Here is a 14729-nt window from a genome sequence, read left to right on the forward strand (position 1 = left end):
TATACTTTGTTTACTTGTCAGTTTCAAATTTTCTGTATGGCAAATGAATAAAAGTATTGCCTTGAAAAATTCTTTAGGTGTGGTACACTGTACACCTTGTACTCTAGTAAATTTTTTTTATATACAACTTGGTGCAAGATGCACCCAATTAATCTTATTTTTTGCTCATTTGATAATTAAATGAGTAGTAACTAGTTTTTACTCATTAAAATAAGTTAAAAAGAACACTAATATATAGTTTTAGTGCACAGTGCACCAAAATATATATGTAGTGTAATGAAAATTGTTTTTGAATTAAGGAAAATTTGTTACAAAGGACCTTTTATGTCCACCATTTTGTGAGAAAGGACCTTTTAAAAAAAAAAGGTGGCAAGAAGGGACCAAATATGGATTTTTTTTTTTATGAGGAGGGACCTATGACAGGAAACCACCTTAGCCCCATCCCTTCCACGACAACCTCCTCTTTCCTCCACCCCCACCCCCACCGCATCCTTCTTCCCCCTCCCCTTTCACGAAAAACTTTCCAACCCCATCCATTGCCAGCACCGACCTCGACATCCACCACCCCTTTCACGACAACCCGCTCCTCCCCTTTCCCCATCTCCACTCCCTTTCCTCCACTTCAATTACTGTAAAAATTCATGCGATTTCCATCCTCCACCCTAACCCTAGAATTTAGGAATTTAGAAAATCGAGCAATGAGAGGGATAGAATCAAATTTCTGAATGAGTTAATGAAGGGTATGGAATTGGATGAGTTTGTGAAGAAATTGGGGTTCGATTAAGTGATCGAGTTCAGAAGTTTTGAAAGCAAATTTGATGTAAAATTGTGCAAAATTTGCAGAAATGAAGATCGATCTTCACGCAAAATCAAAGAAATGAAAGGAGGAAATTAAAGAGATCGAGGGAAAGACGGCGGGGATCGGAGGGTCGTCGGCATGGGGAGGCTTGGGCGCCAGGACACCGACAGCGGCAGGGGAGAGGGGGTGGGTGGGTTGTAGCCTATAGAGGAGGCTAGGGCGCTAGGCTATCTTAAAAGGAGAAGGGTTTTCGGGGTAGAGGAAGGGATTGCTTCCATGAAAAGGGTGGGGCTAGGGTGGTCAACGCCGGAGTTGGTGGGTCAAATCATGCTTTACGGGCAATGATCCCTCCTCACAAATAAAAATTCATTTTTGTTCCTTGCCACTTTTTTTTAAAAGGTCCTTTCTCATAAAGTAGTGGACATAAAAGGTCCTTTGTGACAAATTTTCCTTGAATTAATAAACTGACTTTAATTTGCACATATGTTGTCGGTGTCACATATTCCCTTCATTTTACAAAGACGTTTTTAAGTCTCACATAGATTGTTTACATTACACATTTTAGGCTATGCACATAATATGATTAGATCCGATTTGTTTTTTTTTTTTATTTGATTTGTTTTAATTAGATTTCCAAACTAACTAATACACTTATCCATAAGTTTAAAAATTATGAAATGAGATGTTATTAGATCGTACTTTCTATTAGGCTTGTTCACGGAAATCTAATCCGAAATGTGACTTCGGATCGGATATCCGAATACTCGAATATCAGAATTTGATATCCAAAATTTTCGGATCGGATGCTTTAATTTGGATATCCATTATCCAATATTAAGTAAAATTGATTATGATTACTTGTACAACATATTTTAACAAAATAGTAGTCCTTCTGCAATAAATATTATCATCAAATATATTAAGAATATTATAATAAGTGGACAATTTTATATGAACAATTTAGAAAATTTATATATATTTTACTATTTTAGCCTTTATATTTTGGATATCGGATATCCAAAATTTTGAAAATCATTATCCAGATCTGCATCCGATATCCGCCTTTTCGGATTAGATATCTGATCCGAAGTGAAAACTCAGATTAGATATCAAACATCCGTATCGTTGCGGATCAGAGTATCGGATTTTTGGATTATCATATAGTTTTGTACAAGCCTACTTTCTATTAGACCTGGCAATCCTGACCCAGACCCGATGACCCGACCCGAATGACCCGACCCATGACCCGAAATCGACCCAAAACTAGTGACCCGAAAATGACCCAAATCCCGAATTAACCTGACCCGACCCATACCCGACCCGAAGTGGAACTGACCTGACCTTGACCCGAAACCCGAAATGACCCAACCCGAAACGACCCGACTCGAGATGACCCGACCCAAAGTTGACCCGAGACCCGAAACGACCCGACCCGAAGTTGACCCGAGACCCGAAGTTGACCCGACCCGAAAATGACCCGACCTTTGACTTCTTTTAGTAAATAATTACTTCCTCCGTTCTTTTATTATTGCACCACTTGCCTTTTTAGGAAGTTTTACAAATATTGCACCATTTCCTCTTTAGGAAAAAAATTATTTGTGTTCACACTACAAATACCTAACATACCCTTGCTTTTCACACTTACTTTTTAGTTTATCAATATGTCACATGGGCAATTTCGTATTTTTACTTTTCTCTCTCTTACTTTTTTCCATTACCAAAATATTTGTACCCAACCCCTATGGTGCAATAATAAAAAAAAAAACGGAGGAAGTATATAAGTTACTACCTCCGTTAACTTTTATTTGCAATTTTGGAATATTTTATATCTCACAAATAATACCCCAAAGTTACAAATAAAAGTTAACGGAGGTAGTATAAAAAGTTTATATTAGGAAATTATACATTAAAATAGACCCAACAACATCTTACATGACTACATTGACTTTCATATAATAGCTAAAAAAGATGGTTAAAGTGAGATGTGTGAATAGTGCAAAATGTCAAATCGTTAAGAGTAATTTGGGACGAAGGGAGTACAAGAATAATTCAAAGAAATTATTACAACAATGACAATGATAATAAGAGTACGTAATAAAACTAAGATCAATAAGAGAGTGAGGTATAACTCAACTAGTTCTTCTTAGTTTCAGGAGATCCTGAAAGTGATTCTTAGCCTAAAGTTCTAAACACAAAAAAAAAAAAAAAAAAAAAAAAAAAAAAAAAAAAAGTTAATAAAAGTCAAACAATTACTATAATCCATGAAAAAAATAGCCTTAATAAATATAGTGAGTTTTTCATCAAAAAATAAATAAATATATATACAGAGTTGAATTTAACCCAATGAATCACCCGAATATGACTCTACTAGAAGTTGACCCGACCCGAAGTTGACCCGGAAATTGGACCCGAAAATTGACCTGACCCGAACTAACCCGACCCGAAAATTGACCCGACTCAAACTGACCCGACCCAAACTTGACTCGACCCGAACTCGACCGGAACTGTTGACTCGATACCCGACCCGACCCGACCCGATTATCAGTCGACCCGAAATCAACCCGAAATGACCCGACCCGACCCGAACTTGACCCGATAATCTTTTGACCCGACCCATACCCGACCCGAATGACCCATTTGCCAGGTCTACTTTCTATACATAAAAAAAATTTCTTAATTATTTGAAGTACAAAAAATTAGGATATTTAACACTAAATAACGCAAATTAAAAAATAAAATCATCTCATCTGATCTGACCATTTTTGAAATAAGTTAGCACGATATACAATATACCAACTTAAATAAATTCAATGTGGTTAGAGCTTCCCTCCCAATTCTAGGAGAACTTGGGATCGATTCTCATCCCCGCCCTCCTAGCTCTCTAAACACCAAAAAAAAAAACTTAAATAATTTAAGCTGCACCTTAAACATTTAACCCATATTATTTTTTTTCTTCTTTATCATTTGTTCTGTTAAAGTTTAACGAATTATATTTTTACTTTACTCTTGAACTATGCTATTTTTTTTCCAAACCATTTTTTTTAAAAATTAAACTAGTTATAAAACGCTTTAACTCACAATAGATCAACACTTACAGAAAAACTTGGGTGGACTTGCTTCACAATAATATTAATGTGGATCTGAATCTCTACACTTACGCAACTAACTTTGTATTGAATATAGTGACCTTAATATTAAATATAGTAACCCTAATATTAAATATAGTAACCTTAATTTTAACATAGTAGCCTTAATAAAAATTTTATGAATTTTAATATAATATTTATTGTAAACTTGAATTATGACGTTGTGATTCCAATTTTAACCTAGTGGCCTATATTATTCATATTGATACGTATTTCTCCATTGTTGAATTTTGAAGGGGCTTCCATCAATTTTAATCGGTGGAAAGCCCCAATCCTTGTTTCTTTATTGTTTTTTTTAGGTTTATAATAATGCTTCCTCCTTTTGGGAGGAACTTTTCTCCCTCGAAAGAAAGGGTTTCCGATCTCCTTCGAAAGACAAGGGTTTTTCGAGCTCCTTCGAAAGACAAGGTTTATCTGCTCTTTTCGAGGGAGAAATTTCTTAGTTTTGGATCCATAGTAGCAGATCTAATGGATTGTCGTGAATTTTTTCGTTGGTGAAAAAGTTATCTAGTTTTCAAATGCAAACAGATGAATCAGAAGGAAAACATCCTCACGGCTACAAAGGATCGTTAGGTTTTCTCTCCAACAAAGCTGTAATTTTCAGCGATATAAGCGAGAGATGCTACGCAGTGCAAGATCTACTCGACGATCGTAGTTTTTATGAAGTAAAATTCTATTTGATTCAATATTTTATGTACTCCGTATTTGTTAACGTCGAATCTCTATTGTAGATGTCGTATAACTTTTAATTAATGAAATATTTTTGCTATTAAAAAAAAATATATTGACACGTATTTTAAATTTTTCATTAAAAAAAAATCTCTTATGACCTTTATAAAAACATAATCACTTTTATTTTAACATAATAACCATTATTTTAACATAGTGACCTTATATATATATATATATATATATATATATATATATATATATATATACACATTAACTTTACTACTACTAATCCACAATAAATTAATGTGAACCAGGTCTATTTAAGAGTTTGTACAACCCTTATACTAAATTAATAATTTTTAATTTTTAAACCGCATACTTATCCTCTAAAACTTTGTACAATGGAAAGTGGTCAATCTAATTAAGGACAAATAATAATGATTTCAAAACGGCAAAAGCTAATGTGTGTCACGGGGCGTTAATAAGAGAACTAAAAGTGAAAGTACTAGAGTAAAATAAATATTAGTTATACGGCGTGATTTTGGCATATTTTTCAAATTTAATAATATTTTAAATGATATATTGATTAGTTATCTAACTTCCAAGGACCTTTCTCAATCACCACCTTCACTCATCGGAAGCCAGCCACCTCTCTCCCGCCGAAGCTGCCGCCACCCACGCTGGCATCGGCGCACACCGGCGCCCCTCCCTCACCGTGCGCTAGCCTCCCCCACCCTTGCCGCACCTCTCCTTCCCTCTAATAAACCACCACCGTACCTTGCCTCCCCAAACAACCCCTCAAATCCTTAATCAATCTCTCCATTTCAAACGATATCCGCAGAATTTGTCTTGAAATCTCCCCAATTTGACCCTTTAAAAGCCTTTCATGCCAAAAAAACCCAAATTTGAATTCGATTGAAGCTTAAGGGCAACTAACCAGAAGCTTAACAACCTCGATTTCTGTAAAAATGGCAAGCGACTAACTAGACTTCAAGAATTTGTAGGTTTTCAATTAATGGTGGGGAATCGCTGTTGGGGGTGATGAGAAACTGGGCGCAAATTAAAACTTCATTCGCCGGTTTAGGGTCGTGGTGGGGGGAGGGGAAGAGGGCGTCCTGGTGGGGGAAAAGGGGAGTGGGGGAATCAGGGGTGGGTCTTGGTGTCGGGCTAGGGTCGGCTGACAAATTGCCGGCAGTGTAAGGTGAGTCGACGACGCCGGCAGCGGAGGGGAGGAGAACAGGGTGGCTGGGCTGGTGGGGGAGGATTCTTTTTTTTTTAAAAAAAAATTATTTAATTATTAGAAACTAACCATGGTTAGCTATTTTAATTAAAATAGTTATTCTCCTTGGTAACCAAAAATTCAAGTTTACCAAAGATAATAACTTTTTTTCCAAGTTACCATAGAGAAATATAAGAAATTGAGTGTTACCAAAGAGAATTTCCCAAAAAAAAATACACAATGGGGCACCCAATATTTCATGCGGCAACAAATTGTATGTATCCTCTAACAAATAATATATATCCTCCAACATATTAGATGTATCCTCTAGGCTCTAGAGGATAACATATCTACTATCAAATAATACATATCATCCATCAAATACTATATATCCTTTAATAAATTGTACGTATCCTCTTTCAAATAAGACATATATATCTTCTACCAAATACTACATATCATATATATATACTACCAAATAAAACGTATTCTCTAACATACTATACGTATTCTCTATTAAAGATAAATCGTACATATCTTCTATCAAATATTACATATCTTTTGACAAACTGTACATATCCTTCAACAAGTTGTACGTATCCTCTATCAAATAATAAATATCTTTGAACAAATTGTACATATCCTCTATCAAATAATACAAATCCTCCACCAAATACTACATACATATATATACTTGTTGCACGAATTTTTACATACAGCTTGCCACACTCGATACCTTCTAAAAAAATATTACTTTTAACGTGAAATTAGACAAATATATATACATGCCAACTACATTATGTTTCGTATGATTGGGTCTAAGGTGTCGAAGCCAAAATCAGAGGGTGGATTGGGTCTAAGGTCTATGAGGCAAGCTAATGCCGCATTCTGGACCAAGCTAGGTTGGCGTGTGCTCACCGAACCTCAATCACTATGGTCTAGAGTCCTTCGGAATAAATATTGTGATGGAAGATGCGACATTGATATGTTTAAAGAAAAGGCGAAAGCATCAAATGTTTGGAAAGGGATCGTTGGTAATATTGATGTGTTGAGGAAGGGTGTCTCCATGGCTGTTGGGAATGGGAGGTAGACGTCTTTTTAGAGGCATAAATGGGCTACTGCAGCCCCTCTGATTGAGTATGCTGACCCTAGGCCACCTGCTCAGATACAAGATGCAAAGCTGAGTGAGTTCTGGGACTCTAATGTGGGCTGGAAGCTAGATTTATTTGCTGATTTTCTGCCCAATGATATTCTCAAAATCATTGCTTCTCACGAAGTGACAGAGGATGATAATATGGTTGATGAGATATTCTTGAATGGGTCCTCTTCGGGGGGATTTTCTTTGAGCTCAGCTATCAATATTATGCGTAACACAAGCCCAATTAGTGATGAGGCCAAGAAAGCATGGAAGCTGATTTGGAGAGCTCCCATCCCTCAAAGGATTAGAGTATTTATTTGGTTAGCTGTGCAGGATCGCATAATGTCTAATGCTAATAGATATATGCGCAAATTGACGACTGATCCTAGATGCCAAATTTGTGGTATGGCTGAAGAAAACACGAACCATATCCTTCGTGAGTGTCCTGCTGCTGCGGCTATTTGGATTAAGCTTGGAATGAATCGCACAAGTCTCGAATTCGACAAATCGTGTTCTGATTGGATTAATTTTAATCTGGATAATTCTAGTTCAGAAGTGGATGAACAGAAAGTGATTACCTTTGCTGTGACTTTGTGGTGGCTTTGGCGTTGGAGAAACGAGAAAATATTTGCTAGTGACCCAAGGTTGCCTATTGACCCAATAGCTTTCATCTTAACTTGAGTTGGAGATATCAAGAGGGCCTTAGACAAGCCCTTTAAGGTGGCTACTAATGATACTAAGAGGCACAAGGAGGTTTTCATTCGTTGGGAATTTCCTAGGTTTGGTTGGGTGAAACTAAACACAGATGGTGCGTCTAAAGGGAATCCAGGCAGAGCAAGGGCTGGTGGTCTCATTCGAGGAGCAGCTGGTGAGTTATTCGAAGTTTTTGCATCTTATTGTGGTACATGTTCGAACACCAAGGCTAAGCTCTTTGGAGTGCTGCGAGGCTTGGCAATAGCATGGAATGCTGGGCATAAACATGTTCAATTGTCAGTTGATTCGGAGGTGGTGGTGCGTCTATTAGTGGAGGATATTCCTTCGTACTCTCCTTATATTCATATTGTTCGAAAATGTAAAGCTCTTATCTCTCGTCAAGGGTGGAAGGTGACGATTAGTCACTGCTATAGAGAAGCTAATCAAGCTGCTGACTGGTTGGCCAACTATGGTGTGAACTCGGAACAGAAGATAGTGCTTTTTGAGGCGATCCCCAGGGGTCTTCGTGCCGTTTTATTGGAGGATATAAGCGGAGTAGCTCGTGCGAGATTGGTGCCTAAGGATCGTGCCTAGCTAATCTTGTGATGTGCTGTTTTTATTTTGCTTTCTATATTTTCTGTTCTTTGTGTTTTTTTGTCTTTCTAGCTTTGTGATTCTCTGTTCTTTTTTTTTTTTGGGGGGGGGGGGGGGGGGCTTGCCCCTATATTTCACCCAAAAAAAAAAAAAAAAAAACATTATGTTCCGCGCTCAATTTTTAATAATGGACAGACCGCAATTGACGTTAATGCGAATACAAACTTGTAGCAAAAATAATCCATGTTTTCGTTTTATACGCCGGATTTGTTTTATTCTATCTGCTGCTAGTATAATTATACTCTTGATGACATAATGCTTTTACAATGTGTTTGATTAAATTTGGAAAGTATCGTCATACTTCTCTACATTTCGTGTTTTAGATACAAGTCATGATGTTGGTTTTTGATTTGGAGCTTTTGTCTAACCGTTTTCAGTTTTGATCTTTTAACACGGGGCGTTAGGTTGGCGGAATAGGAAAAGAAGGATAAGGAAAGAGTATAAAGATAGGAAATTGATAGGTGGGACAAGAATAAATAATTCGTATCCCATGTTTGGTAAGTATGAAAAATAAATTAGGGATAAGTAGTAAAATTATAAAAATACCCTTACTAACTTCTACCCTTTGCTTCCTTTATCCTTTCAATTCATTAAGGGTAATTTGGTATTTTTATCCTATTTCTTATCTCTTCCCCTTATACCACCCCCTTAGTTATAGAAATAGAAGGATAAGGGGTAATTTAATCCCTATCCTCAACCCCGTTTTAATCCCTATCTCTAAGCAAACACTACTTTTCTTCTATCCTCATCCTTATTCCTCCCGTTTTATCCCCTAAACATACACCCCCCAGTGTATTATAAGTAGGAATGTGGGATCGTAATTCATATTAGCGAAAAAGTATTAGTACATACAATTTATAATTTGCTTTTTTTCACTGGTGAAAAAAGAAGATTGGCATCAAGTAATGCTCACCGATTTTTAAAAACCGATGGGAAAAAAATGAGCGGGAATTTGAGGGAAGGATATTGGCACTAGTTTAAACCGAATCGGTGGGACAAATAGTAATCCCATCGGTTTGAACCGGTGCCAAACATTTTAAAAAAACCTTTTATAAAACCCCTTAACCCTTTAATCTCTCATCTCTCTCCTTCGTCCTCCTTTTCTCTTCCTTCCTCTTTCTCTCTCGTCCTTCGTCCTCCTCTTTGTTCTCCTTCTCTCTCCTTCGTCCTCCTTCCCTCTCCTCCAACGCCCTCTCTTCCCTCTCCTCCAACGCCCTCCTCTTCTTTCCCCTCAAACCCCACCACCACTAACCATCGCCGCAACAACAACACCACCAACACTGACATCAACAATACCAAAAGATCGACGACATCATCAACAACAATTTCAGAAATTGCTGGGTTAGGGTTTTTGGGTTTAATTGATTATTCGAGGCTAGGGTTTATGGGTTTAATTGATTTTGTAATTGCTGTGTTTAATTGATTTTATGGGTTTAATTCGAACCACGCCTTGGGTTTTTTGGGTTTAATTGATTTTCGAAATTGCTGTATTTTGATTTTTCTGGGTTTAATTGATTTTAATCAATTTTCTTGGTTTTTTAGGTGATTTTAGGGTTTTTTTTTTTAATTATTTTGAGTTGTTCATGAATCTTGTTGTTTTATTAATTTATGACTCCACATAGTTTGTGCGTTTTTGAACCGAGTTCATAAGTTTCTGGGTTTGTCTGACTTCTTGAATTTTCTGGGTACATGCATGAGTGTTCTGGTTTTTTTTTCCCTGGGTTTTAATTGATTTTATTTTATTTTCTTGGTTTTTTAAGGTGATTTCTGGGTTTAAAAAAAAAATATTTTGAGTTCATGTATTTTCCGAGTTCTTGAAAATTCTGGGTACATGCATGAGTCATCTTGTTTTTTTATTTATTTTTTTCGTTGCTTATAATGTGAGTTTTATTAATTTTAATTTGGTGTTTTAATTGATGCAGGTATTAGTTTATGATTCCACAGAGAAGAATCAAAATGTTGATTTTAGAATATTGATTTAGATGTTGTAATTTTATTTTTTTTATTTATGTCCGGTTTTGAACCGGTGACTTTTAATTGAAGAATTGCCATCCCTCAAATACTCAACGGTTAAAAACCGGTGGCATTGAGGGGTTTTGAACCGGTGTCAATCTTCCTTTTTCTATAAGTGTAAACTAGGAATTCCCTTTGGGAAGAGGGCTTCCTAATGTTATTTCTTCTAACCTTTTAATAAAAATATATATTGCATATATAGCAAGAAAGTATTAGTACATATATACAATTTATTTATGTATTTACAAACGTATTCTGTGGCAATTTTGTAAATAATTCTAATATTTTATAAGATACCAATAAGTAAATAATACCATTAAATGGTGTAATAGAATTATAAGACACAAATTTACTATGATATTTTTCTCTTTGTATAAATAAATTTATAAACTAGTTATTTGTCCGGACGATTTCCCGGCACATCATTAAGGGATATGTCAAATTTAAACATGGAGATTTTGCACATAATTAGTTTTTAAAGTAGATTAAACATTATTATAGAGCATTAAAGTCACGTCAATGAAGAGATTTTCAAAGTGACTACTCCTTCCGTCCTTTGTGGCAATTTTCACGGGAATTAATAAACATAAATAAGAAGTAGTAAAAATATATTGGAAAAGTAAATTTACATTGAGTATGCAAAAAAAGTAGAGAGAGAAAGTAATAAAAGTATATGGAAAAGCAAAATTTACACGAAAAAGTCAAATTTGCACAAATATTGTTGCAAATTGAAGAGAATTTTGGTAAAAATTTATTATTAATGGTACTTGAAAAAAGCAAATGAGATTGTCATTTTGGGACACAAAATTTACCATATAAGGAACTATCAATAAGAGACGGAGGAAGTATATTATATTACTATAATTCAATATGGAGAAAGAATGGTAATGACACATAAGGCGACGCATAACACATATGTGGCAACAAAACATAAGTAAGGGTGACACATGACGTTACCATATTGTTCTTATAGATACATCATACGTGTAAAATCTATACTAATCTATTAAAAGGCGGAGGAACTAGAAATAGAGGAAAGTTAGGCATTTACAAATGCATAACAAGGAGTATTCATGCAATTATACATATGTACAAACGAATGCATATTCAGGTATCATTGGATGATCAAATGATACCACTAAATATACAGTGATACTATCTATGCACATAATGGTATTATTATATATGCATTCAATTGTACAAAATTTATGCATAAATAGTACCACTAAGGATTCAATGGTACCATATAAACTTTCAGAGGAACAATCAACATGTGGTCCCCCATCACGTGATACAATCCGACTAAAAAATAGGTAGGGTCCACTTACAGACCTCTCTCTTCCTATCTCTCTCCTCTTTTCTCTTTCTATCATGTCTTTTAATAATATTTTAATCAATGTTATGCATTTACAAATGCCTAACTTTCCTCCCTTTAAAATTCCTCTAAAAGGCGCTCCTAAGAACGTCGATGTGTCACGTAGTCCCTATTTTATTGCACCATGTCATCTTCCCAACATCTCATGACGCCACATCATCACTCAAACAATGCCACATCACCAAACAACTAACATCAGTCCATATAAAAACATAAGGATAAAGAGGTTTGAACCCTCAACCTTGACATATGTGTTTTTAACCATCTAAGTCAATATCAACTATGTTATTTGTATTGGGGAAAAAAATCATATAAGTGCAAACCACAAGGTTCAATTAAAATGCCTTTCCAAAAAAAAAAAAAAAAAAAAAAAAAAAAATCAAAGAATAACCTAATTTTGATTTGATAATGATGATTCCAGTTTTAATTTGAAAAGCCTTTTAAAAAAATTACCACTACAAGAATTTGGTCAAATTGCAACCGTTTTTCTACGACCGTCATTAAAACGGTCGCAAAATTTGAAATTTGCAACCGATTTTTATGCGGTTGCAAAATTACGTCTGTTTTCTAAACGGTCGCAGATTTGCGACCGTTTTTAGGATATTAAACAGTCATAAAGGTATTTAAATATTTTGTTTGAATAAAATACATTTGAAAAATAATTCAAAATTAAATTAAATTGTTTGCGACAACTCTTAACGGTCGCAAATTGTGCAAATTGCGATCGTTCATAAAAAAGTCGTAATTTTGCAACGGATAAAGCGGTTGCAAGGATTTTTTTTTTTTTTTTTTTAAATTGCAGGAATAAAATGGGTGCACTTAACCCTAAATCTTGAGACGCCGCTCCCCTCCTTTTTCCTTTTTCTCTCTTCTCACGTTCTCCTTGTCTTCTCCTTCTCTCTTCTCTAGTTCTCTTTGTCTTCCCTCTTCTTCGATATGTCCTCTTCTCTTCCTTTCCTCTTCTCTGGTCTGTCCTCTTCTCTTTCTCTTTCCTCTTTCCTCTTCTCCTTCTCTTTACTCTTATCCTTTTCCTTCACCTTCTCCGGCATCGTCGGTGATACAGTGTTGCGATTCCGACATCTTCTCCATCACAGTTCGATGCTTAAGTGGTGGTGCAAAACAAGTTAATGGTTCTTAAGGTTAAATTCGACCATGAAAAGTGTAGATCTACACTTTTCATGGTCGAATTTTGCATTATTAACCAAATTCGAGGTGACATTCGAAGTTAACTCGGGGTTTGAGGTATGTTTTGTGTTTATACTTCTTTTTGTTAGATTTTTTGTTCGATTTTGGTTCGAATTTTTGATGGGTTTTGTGGGTTTGAATTTCCTTGTTCGAATTCTTTTCTTGGTATGATTTTTTTTTGCTTGATATATGTGGGTTTCATTTTCTGGATTTAATTCCATGCTCGAATTTTTTATTTAGTTAATTTCTGCGGGTTTTGTTTGATTTTCGGTTTGCTATTGTTTGATTTTTAGTTCATTTTCGTTTGATTTAGTTTGTTTTAGTAGTTTTCATTGATTTTGTTTAACAGCTGCTGCGATTCGTTTTACTTCAATTTTTATTTTTTATTTTTTTACAGGGTGAAATTTATGGGGTGGCTGGTGGAGTTACGAAAGTGGCTAGGTGAGATTTATGGGGTGGGCTGGTGTTTTCGAGATTTGAATTTTCAAGGTATAAGTTTTGTGGGTTTAATTTTGTATGTTGAATTTTTTGTTGTAATTTTGTGAGTTTCATTTTTTGGTGTAATTTTGTGGGTTTAATTTTTTGGTTGAATGTTTGATTTAATTTTGTGGGTATTTTCATAGGTTTAATTATTTTAATAAATTCATAATTTTTTGGGTTATGGGTGGGGTGGGCGGTAGTGGTGGTTTATAGTGGGAATTGGTGGTGCGGCTTGGTAGGCAATGGGGTGTTTTTGGGCTAATTATATATATATTATTATAAATTGCGATCGTTTCATACACGGTCGTTGTCGTAATTTTGGATTTTTGCGACCATATAAATAACAACCACCTTGTTATGACTGTTGACAGTCGCAATTATTTTTAGCGACCGTTTTTACTATTTTCAACGACCGTCGCGTTTGAGACGGTCGCAAAAAACGGTATTTTTAGTAGTGTACGTCTACAACAATAGCAACGGGGCAACGCCCAGGGTCACTCACTAGTCTATATCTATACTTTATTATATATTAAAAAGCATTCTTAAAAATGTCAATGTGCCACGTGTATCTCATTCTTGCACCAACATAATGTCGCGTCATCATTCAATATGCCACGTGTACTTCTAGTATATTTTTGTTTCATGTCATGGTTAACCAAAAATGCATCCAATAAGATTTGAACGCAAGACCTCATTGAATGAAGACCAACTTATTGCCATCCAAACTATAAGCTAATTTTGTTCTATCTATGCACATAAATATATAAATACATATTAGAAATAAAAGAAAATTTATTCAAAACTATTTATTATTGTTATTGTAATATTTTAATTTTCGAAATAAAAAAAATATTAAGTTAAGAGTCTTACCATCTTAGCCATTTGTTAATTGTGTTTTTTTATCCAACAAAATTATAGTTAACTTAGATAAGTTATTTTGTGTCTTATTATACTATATTGTTTCCATTATGTAATGATTGAGTTTAACAACTAAAAAATGTTTATAGCAAGACTTAAACTCGAAACCAATAATTCTTAGGGCCTGTTCACTTCAACTTAATTTCAGTTCAGTTTAGTTCATTTTAGTTCAGTTCAGCTCTAATCAGTTTGGTTCAGTTCAGCTCCAATCAGTTCAGCTCGTGATTTCCTTCTCTCATAAAATATTCATTTCAGTTCAGTTTAGTTCAATTCAATTCAGCTCCAATTAGTTCAGTTCAGTTCAGCTCCAATCAGTTTAGTTCAGTTCAGCTCCTAATTTCCTTCTCTCAAAAATATTCATTACAGCTCAGTTCAGTTCGGTTCAGCTCCAATCAGTTCTGTTTAGCTCTGTTCAGTAAATGAGAACAAACCCTTAC

The sequence above is a fragment of the Chenopodium album genome, chromosome 6, assembly GCF_948465745.1.
Source record: "Chenopodium album chromosome 6, dcCheAlbu1.1, whole genome shotgun sequence".
In the NCBI taxonomy this organism is placed as follows: Eukaryota; Viridiplantae; Streptophyta; class Magnoliopsida; order Caryophyllales; family Amaranthaceae; genus Chenopodium; species Chenopodium album.